The sequence below is a fragment of the Rousettus aegyptiacus genome, unplaced genomic scaffold, assembly GCF_014176215.1.
Source record: "Rousettus aegyptiacus isolate mRouAeg1 unplaced genomic scaffold, mRouAeg1.p scaffold_m13_p_1, whole genome shotgun sequence".
In the NCBI taxonomy this organism is placed as follows: domain Eukaryota; kingdom Metazoa; phylum Chordata; class Mammalia; order Chiroptera; family Pteropodidae; genus Rousettus; species Rousettus aegyptiacus.
In genome coordinates this window covers 110,392,066-110,407,245 of record NW_023416284.1, presented here as the reverse complement: position 1 = coordinate 110,407,245, position 15,180 = coordinate 110,392,066, and positions in this window count along the sequence as shown.

Here is a 15,180-nt window from a genome sequence, read left to right as displayed (position 1 = left end):
AAAACATCTAAATGTCTAATAATTGGGGAATGGAATGGTTCAACTTTGGCATGCACTCTACCAACATAACACTATAGTGTTTTTACTGTCACTGAAATGTTTAGCAAAAATTTCTGCAAGCATGTTTTTTTAAAACTGTAAGATATATGTAATATGATCAGAATCATGTCAAACCACCAGGCACCATACCTAAAATAGGAAACCTACTTAATAGTAATTTTCTTTGTATCCTGGACTATGTGTTTATAAGAAACTCCTTTGAAACCCACTAACAGATTTATTAGAGACTACCTGTAGTTCCCACAAAGCCCAGTTTATCTAGCTTGGTGTGGCAAAGAAGAAAAAACCATAGGCAAAGCTTAGGAGTCTCTCAATCCTAGGACACTAAGAAGAGATTAGATTTTGTGATTTAAGGCCAGTCTGTGAAGTAGGGAATTATTTAGAATTGGAAAAAGTGGAGTCGTTTGCTGATTGGCTTGAGATTTAAAATGGAGACTTAATTATGGGGAAATTCTTTTTGTGTGACTGAGAGAATTTTATGTTTTACTTGGGCTGCAGATCTATTATTTTGCTTTATGAGTTAAGGTCTTGAAGGGAGCCCATCATCGGTTTTGACAACCACTTGGATTTAGTTCTTAGATTTGTCCTAAGCGACATCATAATAGATTTCCAGAGCTACATCAGTGACATTATGTTGAAATTCTTCCTTCAACTCATTATTTAACAAAGAAGTAAAGACTTCAACATTAGTTTTATTTTCATTGGTTTTTTGTTGATTACTTGCTGTTCTTATTGAATGATTATTTATAGAACGATCTGTCTGAATATTGGCTGCACAGCAGCATTCTGGAGACCTGGTTCTTGACTAAAGGAATGTTACCAAGAGGCGAATTAAATTCATCAATAAGGCTCAAACTCTTGTTAAGAATCTTTACCCAGTAATCATAAATCTCAAAAAAATAAAAAGTAAAAAAGGAAGTCTGGCCAGCATGAGCTTGTATTTATTGAAGGAAAATTCAACTTGGGTGAAAGAGTTCACGTATACACAATACCAAATCTTATTATGCTTTAGTAAAAGCACAAATATTTCCAATGCAATTATTAAGAACTATATTTGCTTTGGATTAAATACTCTTCTTTTAAAATCTTGCAATTGGAATGATCTCTTTAACAATTTCTAATAAAATAAGAAATAGATGTTAAGGCATTTATTCCAAAGCAGAATATTCTTCAGGGAAGAAGATGGCTTTTTTATACTATGGAACCAATTGTCGTCGTCATTTCCTGTGAGTTATGGGATCAGAACAAAGAGCATTTGGTTCTCACAGTGGTCTCCAACCTTTTTGGTACTCCTATGAAGTGGAGCTGAGGCCGTGATGCTAGGTCTTGGGTACAGCAGCAAATACAGATGAAGCTTTGCTTCCTTGCCTGCCACTCACCTCCTGCTCTGTGGCCCAGTTCCTAACAGGACACTAACCAGTACAGCCCGGCGACTAGGTCTGTAGTGCAACTTCTTTGTTCCTTTTAGGTCTGGAATTCTGTGTAAGTGTTGTGAATAAGAAAAATCAGCTTTTTGGAGCACAGGACAAAAGAGGGCGACTCATTTCTGGGGTTGGTTCATAAGTACAAGCCACTTTTCTCATTAGAGCAAGCTGTCTTAATTACTTCTTTGGACTATAGGCACTCTCCCGTTCGAGCAATAATGTATTTGTCCTTAGGAGTAAACTGAAAAGAGTAGTTTTTGGTGCTATTATTACACATTTTGAGTAATTTGCAAAACTACTCCCTTTCTAGAAATATTTGGAAGATCATTGTTCACTATTTGCATCATAGTAATACTAGTCACCCATGTAAGGCTACTGAACAAGACTTCTGATGTTTCAACTTCTAGTGGGTCACAAAGGTTTTGAAAATACCATGGACAACCAAAATATATTAGAAATGGTTTGTATTTATTAAAGGAATTGGTCCTTTGCACAGTGGAAATGTAGAGGTAATTCTTACAATCTTGCTGGCAGGTCATAAATATAAAGATCTATTTAACCTCTTTTATGATAATCTACATGTTAGGATAGGTGTCAAAATATGTTTACTGAAGAGCAACTGTGGAGGAATTTCAGGCAGGTATAACTAATATTTGTTTTTCCCCATAAGCTGAAGGAGGGTAAAAAATCCTAAGCAAATGACACCTCTGTATGATTTTACACTTACAGATAAATTGCAGGAATAACATTTATTATATTTTCTATCTCTACATGCATAGAGACATATATATTTTTCTGAATCATTAGAGATTAGGGTGCATGTATCATCCCTCCTTATCCCTTAATATTCATTGTGTATTTCCTAAGAATCAGGATTTTCTTTGACATAATCACAGTACTTGTTTAGTCTACCTGGACTGCTATAACAATTCATCATAGACTGGGAGCTTAAACAACAATTTATTTCTCACAGTCTGCCAGTCGGAAAGCCCAAAATCAAAGTGCCAGCAGAATCGATTCTTGGCAAGGTACTTGTCCTGGTTTGCAGACAGTCTTCTTGTATCTTTTCATGGAGGACAGCGGAGAAGCAAGCTCTCTTATATCCTTCTCATAAGGATATAATTCCATCATGAGGGCTCTTACCCTCAGGACCTGATTACCTCCCAAAGGTCCCATCTCCAAATACCAACCAAATACCACAGAGGATTAGGGTTTTAACATATGAATAGGAACGGAAGGGGGGAGGGGAAACTTACTTGGGGTCCATAACAGTATTATTATCAAAATCTGGAAATTTAACATTGATATACTTTTTTCCTAATCTATATAGTCCTTATTACATTTTATCATTTGTCCAGTCCAGGATCACATCATGCATGGAGTTGCGTATCTCTTTATTCTTTTTTAATTTGGAGTTTTTAAGTCTTTATCTTTCACAATATTGATGTTTTTGAAGTACCAAGGCCAATTATTTTATAAAATATTCCTCAATTTTGGTATGTCAGATCTTTTCTCATTAGATTCAAGTTATACAATACCAGACAAAATACTGTAAGTGACGTTGAAGCATTTTAGATAGACTATCACATCTAGAGGCATATGATGGCTATCTGGCCTCACTGAGAACATCAATATTAATTGTCAAACCAAGGTGTCGTCCAGTATCATCACTATGTATTTCCCCCCTTACAACTAATAAGCAATCTGTGATGATATACTATCACACCATGCAAACATCATGCTCCTCATGAAATATATTCCTTTATATACAGCATATTCTGATGATTTTTGCCTATAGCAAACTTTATTATAATGGTTACAAAATGGTAATATTCCAACTCTACTGTTCTCTCAACATTTTTTAATAAGCATTTTTTTTTGTAAGAAAGAGTCTTACCTTCTCTTTTTAAAATTTAGTTCCTTTTTTAATTCCTTTTTGAAAAAACCTTTCATTACATGATTTTTTTTTTGATATTTGCACAGAGAACAGATATTTAGAATCAAATCGAGAGCCTTCATTGCATGTTATCTGGTAATTACTTTGTAGATATTAGGGATTCCAAATATAAGAGATAATTGATGAACAATTTTTCCTATGGGTCTACTTTTTCTACCATGAAACTTATAACACTTGTCTTAGATGTGTTAGACATGCTATATATTTATGTTCTGATTAGTTTATTCTTTTGAGATAATTTTACATTCACATGCAGTTTAAAAAAAATAATACAGAGTACTTTTGGTATGGCACTGAAGAACTGTGCTGACCTGTTCTTAAGTAAAACTGATGAAAATTACATTAAAAATACTTAAAGCTGATGGAAGTGGTATTAAGGACAAACAGCAAATGAAGAAATATCTATTCAAGAAAATTATGAAAATTCTGCAACAAAGACAAGAGTCTATGGTATTTGAACCAAGACAATTCACTATCACCCCCTCTCCCACCCAGCTCAGTGAGACAGAGACCACTCCGGATTGCTGCAGAGAAGAACAAAGGGCTTTCTCTCCACTCCTTCACCCCTAAGTTCCAGTCAGAGAGCTCTTTTCCTAGAAGGAGCAACACATCAGCATTTCTCATCTTGTGTCCAGCTACCTGTTCCTAAGAGTAAGCCTTGGGTGAGTGTCGTTGAGAGGTAGAGGTTGTTTTCTGTGCAACTGACACTTAAGGAACAGAAGTTGTAGTTGAACACAGGGCACTGAGAATACTGGGGCCTTTATCACCCTTGTCCTACTTGGTAAGGTGATAGGTTCTGTGCCAGGAGAGACAAGACCAGAGGACATCAGGCTGATGCCCCAACTCCTCTACCAAGTCTTCAGCTAGAATGGGATATCACTAAAAGAGAAGGTTGCCATTGTTTCCACTCCTAGCTTCAGAGTCCTGGTTTAGCGATTTTGCCTGGGAGAGAAAGGCTGTAAAACAGATAGCTCCTAATCTCTTTCATGAAATTGTTGACTTCATTTGCAACAGATAGTGGAGAAGTTGAACCCTATAGATGCTCTCAGGAACAGTGGAAATTGTGGTGTAGGGCAACTGGGAGGACATTCAAGATATAAGATAAACTGTAAGGTACATAGTGTTCGTGAGAACCATGGAATGCGATAGCTAAAAGGCGTCCTCTTGGGGAAAAAAATATCAAACACTGATCTCAGAAACTGTTTCTTCAGAGATAGAATTTGACTGGATTACTTTTAGAGCAATCTATCCGCCACCCCAGCACAGCATTGTTGGAAACAATATAGCAACCAGCAAGAATTAGTGCATTTTAACTTTTGGATATGCTCAAGGAAAGAGCAGGAGAGACCTACCCAAACAAATGTCAACCCCTGGTGACTGTGGGAAGCAACATGAAAGCTTTACACTGGGGGAGAGGTACGAAGTAGACTCACAGAAATAATCTAGCCAGTCACTAAATAAATGAGCAAATAAGAATAATAAGTCCTGAAGGGAGGGGGACACCAGTACACAGAGCTGCTATAGTATGTTATCTAAAATGTCCAGTTTCTAACAAAATAAAAGGCAAGCAAAGAAACAGAAAAATATAACCCATATACAGGGGGAAAAGCAGGAAATAGAAACTGCATGTGAGAATGGGTTTGTAAAAAGGATTTCAAATTAGCCATTATACACACATTCACAGAACTGCAGGAAAACATGATTAAGAAGTAAAAAAGGCATAGTGACAATGTCACATCAAATAGAGAATATTAACAAAGAGATAGAAATTATAGGAAAAAAACATGAACGTTGTGGAGTTTGAAAGTAGAATTAATGTAGGGAGGAGGCATGAGAACTAAATGTTAAATCAAGCTGTATTCAGAGTCTGTAATGTGCTGATCAGCCCTAAAGCCAGACCAGGAGGAAACCTGCAGAACAAAGGAAGATTCCTGCTGGAATTACTAACCCACTATTTACCCACAATGTGAAGGGAAAACAGAGTCTTTAAGTCATCCCCTATACAAAATAAACCCAATCATTCATTCCTGGCCAAATCATAGTGAACCTATAAATCAAAGGTCAGGACTGCTAGGATACTTTTCATGATGCATACTCACACCATCAAAAGAGAATAGGTAAACAAAGTCTTCAAATTGTAATTCATAGAAACTAGGAATGATATATAAACTGAATTCCGGAACACTCATGGTTTCTGTCTCCCTCTCTGTTTCTCTGTCTCTCTGTCCCTCTCTGACTCTCTCAGTCTCATTCAGCTCTCTCATTCTCTGTCTCTGAGAAAAGACCACATTCTATGGAGCATTATTACTACTTCAGTAAAGTTTCCTTTTGACTCTTAACTCTGCGTGCACTTGAATTCTTTTCTGTGCACTGTCAAGAACCCTCAAGGACTTTCAGTGAAGGACTTGAGTCCCCACTTGGGAGGATTTGCCCTGTCTTGCATCTCAATAACTGAAAAATTTAAAAACTCACTAGAAAAGTTAGACTTAATCAAAATTAAAAACTTTTGTGCTTCAAAGGACAAACCACCAAGAAAATGAAAAGACAACCCAAGGAACTGGAGGAAAATGAATCATGTATATGATAAGAGACTTGTATCCAGAATATAAATATATACAAAGATATATAAAGACATACAATGACTAATAAGCACAGGAATCAAGCTTGAAATCATTAGTTATCAGGTAAGCACACATTAAAACCATGAGAAAATACCACTTCATGCCATTTCCACTTGGAAAGTAGTGTAGCAGTTCTTGAATGATTAAACATATTACCATATGACCCAGCAATTCCACTTTTAGATATATACTCAAGAAGCGAAAACATGTCAATACAAAAACTTGTCCAAGAATCTTTATAGCAGCATTATTCGTAATAGCCAAGAGGTAGAAATATCCCAAATATCCATCAACTGATAAATGGGTAAATAAAATGTAGTATATTTATATACACTGGATTGCAGTAGTCCCCTCTTTATCCATGGTTTTGCTTTCCACAGTTTCCGTTACCTGTGATCAACCATGGTCTGAAAATATTAAATGGAAAATTCCAGAAATAAATAATTCATTAGTTTTAAATTGCACATCACTCTGAGTAGCATGTTGAAATCTCAGGCTGTCCTGCTGCTCCATCCTGCCTTGGACGTCAATCACCCATTTATCTACTCCTCCATGCTATATATGCTACCCGCCTGGTAGTCACTTAGTAGCCATCTTGGTTATCAGACTGATTGTCATGGTATCACAGTGCTGGTGTTCAAGTAACCCTTATCTTACTTAAGGGTCCCAAAGTGCAAGAGTATTTATGATGCTGGCAATTTGGATATGTCAAAGAGAAGCTATACAGTGCTACCTTTAAGTGAAAAAGTATATATGTATAGGAAAAATCATAGTACACCTAAAATTCAGTACTATCTGCAGTTATAGGCACCCATTTGGGAGTCTTGGAATGTATCTTCCCACCCCCTCCAGGGAAAGGGGAGAATACTGTTTTATTCGCTTGTAAAAAGAATGAAGTACTGATACATACTACAACATGGATGAACCTTCAAAACATTGTGCTAAGTGAAAGAAAGCAGTCAGAAAATATTACACATTATATTATTTCATTTACATTAAATGTCCTTAACAGTAAAATCTACAGATATATAAAATAGATAAGTGGTTGCTTAAGCCTGGAGAGGGAGATGTATGAATAAAATTTTACAGTCTAAAATTAACTGTAGTGATAATTGTACATATCTATGATTATACGAAAAACCATTAAACTGTACACTTTAAATGGGTAACTTGTTTGACATGTAAATTACATCTCAATAAAGCTGTTTTAAAAGAAGAAAGATGACAGGTACCATGTGCCCTTTTCCCAGTTTCCCCCAATGGCAACATCTTGCAAAACTATATAGTGTCACAACCAGGATACTGACAGTGATACAGTCAAGATACAGACTATGTCTACTACCACAAGGACTCCTCCTGTTGTCCTTTTATAGCTATACCACACTCACTCCCAGACCCATGTACTCCTAAACCCTTGACAACCACTAATCTGTTCTCCATTTCTGTAACTGTCATTTCAAGAATGTTATATAAATGGAATCATATAGTATGTGACCTTCGGGATTGGCTTTATTTTTCACTCACAATAATTTTCTGGAGATTCTTCCAGGTTGTTTCATGTATCAATATTTTGTTGCTTTTTATTGCTAAATAGTATTCCATGTTATGGATTACCACAATTTAACCACTTACATGTTAAAGGACATTTGGATTGTTTCTAGCTTTTGCCTCTCACATTTCCATACAGGTTTTTATGTGAACATAATTTTTTGTTTTTCTGAGATACACGCCCAAGAGCACAATTCCTGAGTCACATGGCTTAGCATATTTACTTTTTAAAAAGAAATTGCCAAACTGTTTTCCAGAGTGTTGCTGTACCACTTACGTTCCCATCAACAATATATGAGGGATCAAGTTTCTTCAGTCTTGCCAGTATTTGGTGGTGTCGCTAATTTTTATTTTAGCCACTCTGATATGTAGCGACATCACACTGTAAGTTTAATTTTATTTTCCTAATGGTAAATGATATTGACCATCTTTTCTTATGCTTGCCATATGTTTGGCCTGTGTGTTGAAACTTCTGTTCATGTCTTTCACCCATTTTCTAACTGAATTTTTTTTTTTTTTACTATTTGAGGGTCTTTATATATTCTAGATACTAGTCACTCACATATTTGGTCTGTAAATATCTCCTAAGTCTGTAGCTTGTCTCTCATCTTCTTAGTGTACAGACCAAAAGTTTTAATTTTGATAGTCCAGTTTATCAATTTTTCCTCTTATGGACCATGCTTTTGGTGTTAACTATTTATGAGCTCTTTGTCTTGACTTAGATTTGAAAAATTTATCCTGTTTTCTAAAATAATTATAATTTCACATTTTTCATTTCTGCTCATAATCCATTTTAAGTTAATTTATTGATAAAGTATGAGTTTAGGTTAAGGTTCATTTTTGGAGAGGATTCTCACTTGGGCCAGTAGTAGTTGTTGAAAAGGCTCTTTCCTCCATTATTTTTTCACCTTAATCAAAATGCAGCTAGAGATACTTGTGTGGGTCTATTTCTGGGTTTTCTATTCTGTTCCATTGATCTGTGTCTGTCCTCCCACCAATACTACACAGTCTTGGTTATTGTAGCTACATAAGAGGTATTGAAAGTTAATAGACTGATTATTCCCACTTTTTCTTCTTTTTCAAAACTGTTTTACTTATTCTAGTTCCTTTGCCTTTCTATATAAATTTTAGATTAATCTTGTCTAGATCAACAAAAGTCTTGCTGGGATTTTGACTAGAATTACATTGTAGCTATATATCAATTTCATGAGAATAAACATTTTTACTATGTCTAATATTTCAATGATGAACACAGCACATTTCTCCATTTATTTAGATCTCCTGTAATTTTTTTCATCAGCATTGTGTAGTTTTCAGCATTTAATCCTGCACATGTTTTGCTAGGTTTATACTTAAGTATATTTTTAGAGTGACAGTAAATAGTACCATATTTTTAACTTTGTTGTCCCTATGATCATTGACAGATATAGATACAGATATAGAGTTGACCTGTCTATATAGATCTCATAGCTTGTGACCGTATCGAACTCACTTATTAGTCATAGCAGGGTTTGTTTATAGATTCCCGAGGTTACCTATGTAGCTAATAATCTGCAAACAGGGACAGTTTTTCTTTCTTCCTGCATGCCTTTTACTTTTCTTACCTAATGTACTGGTGAGAATGTCCAGTGCTGTGTTGAATAATAGAATGAATATCCTCATCTCGTTCCTGATCTTAGTGGGAAAGCATCTAATCTTGTACCATTAAATATGCTAACTATAAGTTTTTGTAGTTTTGTGTTGTTTTTATCACAAATGAGTGCTGAATTTTGTCAAGTGCTTTTTCTGTGTCAACTGATAGCCTAATTGCTATTCACGTGTTCAGTTTAATTCATAATATAATAAAATAATGCCAAATAGATTACTTTCAAAGCCATGAGGCATAGTGTTCATACACTGTTAGTATGATCATAAAATGGAATTGTGTAGGCAGCAAATGCCCCTGGAAGAGCTCCTCTCTTCCCCCTTCCCCTCTTTTTGTGCCTCTGGGTCCCACCACTCTCAATAAAATATAGTCCTTTTTTTTTTTTTTTTTTCTGAGGATATAGCTTATCTACTACAAAGGACTCAGATATTAGAATCCCAAATACTTGTTTTTCTTTAGTGAGTATATGTGTGAGGTGTGTGTGTGTGTGTGTGTGTGTGTGTGTGTGTACTTTCTTAACACAGCAAAATACAAATCATTGAGACACTTGTTAAAGAATGTCATATATCTAACCAAAACAAGTAATCAGGTAGGCACAACAACACTAAAAAGATTCCTATTCAAGTAAGGGTAAAATAAACATGTCTGTAACCACTACTCTTATCTTTGGAAATCATAAGCAATGCAATGAGATAAAAATAGCAAAGTTTCAAAAAGCATGAGAAAGAGGAGGTAAAATGACCATTATTTGAAGAAAATAGTTTTTTTTTCCTGTGCCTAGAAAACCAAATCAAGAGAATAGTGTGGAGACTTATAAGGAATGCATATAAATACCACTATTTTTCTACACCGCTATAATCCATTATAAAAGTAAAAACAAAGTTCCATTTACAGTAGCAACATATTGTTGTGGCGCATTCAAATTTAAGACCCAAGGAGCCAATTGAGATTAATTATGAGCTTTTATTAGCCGGCCGGTGACTGACTCTCCCCACTAGAGAGTCAGCCCCGAGCTTCTAGAGGAGGCAGCTTATAAAGCCTAAAACTACATCAAACAAGCAATCAGGTTTACAGAAGCAGAAGTTAGCCATTAGTACATCTTTGCCCAGGACATCTCCTAGAACTACACCCTAGTTATACATTAGGCAGATTATAGAAGCAGAAGTTGGCTGTTATCATCTGGTGCAAAAATGTTGTTTCTGGGGGACTCTTAAATCTTATAGCAAACAGGGCCTGGTAGACAGTTCTGTTATCTGCATCCTGGCGGTGATATTATTTTTTCTTTCTTAGGAGCTGGCGCTTGAAGATATCACTTCCTGTCCTATCTTTGTGACTAGCTTACTGGAGAATTTTTATACTTTTACAATACAAAATATGAAAATATATAATATATAAGAATTAAATTCATAAGTGTGTAGCACCATTATAAAAAAAAGGAAAAAGTATACTGAGGAAAAGAAAAACTATAATATAAACTGACTTTGTTTCTGAATTGGAAGAATGAATTTTGTAGAGATATGACTTCTTTCCAGATTTGAAAATTACCTAAGTGTAATTCCCATCAACATTTCAAGGGTTATTTTAGGGTAAAGGAGGATTGGGGAAGAACAATCAAAATGATGATAGAATTCATCTAAATTAATAAATGTATGAGTAATCAAAATATTCTTTAAAAAGAAAACTTATAATTATCATTTTATAATTTATAAATTTCTAGTAATTAAGACATTGAAATGGCAGAATTAAAGTGTGAATTTATTTCATTTCTCTCTTTTTTTTCCCCCTGAAACTAATACAAAGAAATTGATAAGTTCACAAAGACAGATTTGAGGTGACACCATTATTAGAGAATTAACATCACTAGGACTATTGGGGATTTTGAGAGGTTACATAAAATAAGTAACTACATTTATAGAATAATTATTACATGCCACATGCTGTTATGCATGTAACATACATACCTTCATTTGATCCATTCTTTATGAGGCATTATCTGGTATTATCTCATTAGACAATTGAGAAAACTTTGGGAGACAGAAAATAGATGGAGTAGTAACTGCTTTCACAGGACAGAGGAAGCAAATCAGTTTGCCTCAGGAAACCCAAGATGGGCAAAGAATTGACAGCAGGTACAACAGATAAAGGTTCTACATAACAAAGAGAGGTGAAAGACTGCACACAGAAACTGTAAATCCCTCCTTTTATACATTTCCGGGTAGCTATTCACAAGATACTCTCTGTACAAAGTTAAAAGGGATATCCAGAGCCCAGGACACCAAGTGTAGGTGTGGGCATGAATGAGAGGTGAAAAAAGAATTCATTGAAAGTCTGTTTTTTGGAATATGGTCACCTTCAGCCCCATATTCCTGTCCTGTGTGCAAACTATTATCAGTCAAGAGAACCAGGGGATCTTCTAAAGAACATAGCACCAACCGAAAGACTCAACATCAGACTGACATGCAGAATACTCACCCCACCAAAAAAAGAAACGGCTTTCTACCCAGTTACTTGCAAATGAAGCTCCCCAGGTAATAGATTAAATATGAAAGAACATTCAAGGATAAAACAGGCCCTGGAGAGGAAAAGAAAATTTAAGATGAGAAAAAGAACCTTGAGTGAAACAAATAATGCCCAGAAAATATTTTTTTTAATTTTTTTCCAGAGGAATAAAGGGCATCCAGAAATAAGCACAGTATTTTAATGAGAAGGAAAACAATCAGAGAACAAGAAACAGGTCATGGAAACTAGAATTTTGACAGTCAAAATTAAAAATTCAATAGATGGCTGGAAGTTATATAGCCAAGGAAATCTCTCAAAAACAGGGGGGGAAAAAAAAAGCCAAGAGGCTTTTTTAAAATGTAGAGACAAGATAGACAACTCAGTGCATGATCATTGAATTCCCAAGATAATTGGAATTCCAGGAGATAAAATGATGAGTGGGGAGGAGAATACTATATTGAAAGTATACAAAAAACAGTAAAATAAAATTTCCCAGAATTGAAGGATACAAGTATCCAGATTGAAAGAGTCCATGAAGTACCCAGCACAATGAATAAAAAAAGATAAACAACAGGCACATTTTTATCCAATTCTAGTATATCAGAGAAAAGATTAAAAGAGCCTCAAGGAGTATGAGGGGACAGGTTCTGAATAAACGAATGAGGATCCGAGTTGCATTAGACTTCTGAATAGCAACATTGGCTGTAACTCTGGTATGAACAAATTGGTTACCTCACTGTCCTTTTCCTTCTCAGAGAAAGCAAAAAGAGCAACAAGGAAAAAGTAGAAACAAGAAAACAAAGATTAAAAAAATATTGCTCCACTTTGTCAGCAAATAGGTGACAGATAAAATCAGTAGAACCCCAAAGAATTAAAATTTAACAGAAAATTTGGAGAACCTCAACAGGGCTCATAAGTGGCAGATCTCAGTACCAGTAAAATTACACCTCCTGAAAAGAAGAAACTCGTCCAGAAATGCAAAATCTATACCTTTAAATCTGACAACTGAGGGGTAAAGTCAGCCGAGCTTCAGCAGAAGACGGGAGATTGGGATGCAGAGACAAAAGGCACAGAGTATCTACCGAGGTCCTAGCAGATCTCAGAAAGGTCCAGCAAAATCATAACCCTTCAAGGTGAAGGGCTCATCTGGAAGTGTAATGGCTTGTTCCTCTGCTTGCTGCTGGTGGTGAAAGACCTAAGGATGCAAGGCTGGTGACAGAAATCCTTCCAGACACAGCTTAGGTCAGAGAAGCAGAAGCAGGGCTACACAAAAAATTTCTGAGGATCCATACGCACCAGAAGAGTGGTCTTTGTTGACAGTCAAGAGAAGGCCTTTGAAAAGTCTGAAGCCTGGAAAGGAACCCTGGCCCCTTCCACCATCCATGAATCCACATGCAAATAGCTGGACCGGGAAAAACCATGTCATTAAAAAATGTGTTCAAGAAAGACTATGGCACGGCATCCATACATTTTATTTTTTAAAAATGTGAAAGAAAGCTGCAAAATAGATGCATGAAAGACATTCACAGAAAAATGCTGTCACAGATGAAAATGAAACCACAGGGTAAAAATTTTAATGAATCTTCCACAGAGGAAGACCACAGAACAAATATTCAGAAACTCATAGTTTTTACTTTGACACTCTTGCTGAACTGCTTTTATATTGAGAATGTCCTTTCCCTTTATAGAATAAAAAGGTATTTATCAATGTTTTTCTTCTATGGCTTCAATTTTAACTCTTTTTTTTTTTTTTTTCTGGAACTTGGTTTGATGTAGGAATTAACTTAAAACTTTTCCATATACTAATTTTATTTTGGGATGGGGAAATGTGTATTTCCAAGCAACATAGTTCATGCTTATTTGGCTGCCAGAATTTCTCTAGTTTGATCCATTGCTTCTTTAGCAAGGTTGTTGCTCCATCAGGAGAGCCAGTGATGTTACAGATGTCTCTGTCACTGCACATCTCTTTGTGCTCACTGCCAGGGAGGCTGTTGATTCTCCAACAAAATCCACTGTTAGATTTAGAACCGAAGGTGCTTTGTTTCAGGTACCTGTAACACCTATAAAAAGCAAATTTTAAAAAATAGGGCAAATTTATGTCATCGTTTTATAATATTTTTAATAGTCGTGTGTTACTTTTGTATCTACAACAATCTTACTTAAAAATACAAATGGTTAATAACCATTATTCATGAAGTTAGTTAGATATTGCATAATTTATTCAGAGGAATTCCAGCACAGAAAACAAAATGTTTTATATTTAATTATTTTTTTTTGTCTCAACTGACTTCAAAAGAAATTTAGTAGAGAAGTTTTAAAATAGAAAGTAAAATGAACCCCCCTACACACATACTTAACAACTTATCTTTAAAAAATTATCAACCATTCTATCATTTTTCAGGTAACACACACTGATTACTTGTGAAATGTCTGGAAATTTCCCAAGCCTGCCATACCCCATTAAAACTCAAAAGAACACAATGAACTAGGTCAGCGTCAGAATATAACACTAATTAAGTTTACTTGTATGGACATCTTCCCAAAAAGGGGCCCTAGAAATATCTTTACATGTTTATATGTTTTTATGAAGTTTGCAAAAATTAGACATTTCAATCATAATCAGTTAAGATCATCCTCTTCTTATATTTCAACAGCCCCTCATTTATAATTTCCCCTCTTATTACAACCATGGGATGCCGGTGAGCATTTCTGAGATTTTGTTAAGGATTGACTAGGATATAATTTTGTGCTTTAAAAATCTCTTCTATGTATAATTACATTATCGCTGGCCATCTCGGTTTGGGATGTGTTCTAGAAATATTTTGAATGTGGTCGATTTGAAGAATATTGAAGAGCAGTCACTCCACAGAAAATGTGAAATGCCCTGAAATCTTATAGCTCAGATATCAAAGAAACTCAATAGGTTTCTTCAAATTTGACAATTATAAAAATTACATTTTATTTCTAATAAAAAGTTGAGAATTTGAAAGAAACCTCTGTAAAGTGTCAAAAAATAAGCAAATTTTCATCAACTATATTAGAAGATACTCTAAATTAGTTTTATCTTTCTTCTATAGAAAAGCATATTACAAAGTTATCAAATGAAGAGAGACACTCAAAAAATGTATGCTTTTATTGGTCTAAATAAATATTTCAAATTGTACCTAACAGTGTATTCATAATTTTGTGGGTTTTTTGTTTTTGTTTTTTTTTTAAATAGAGCTCACCAAATTTAATAAGCAACAGGCCTCACAAAACCTAGAACCATATAGGGGTTATTAATTAACCGTTGAAAGATGAGTAAATCAAAGTTCAAAGAGATCAATTCTCCAAGGTTATATAGATATTAAAAGGTGGAACATGATTTAAAATCACATTTTTGGTCCCTAAAATATTGGACATTAAATACAAAGAACCATATGATAG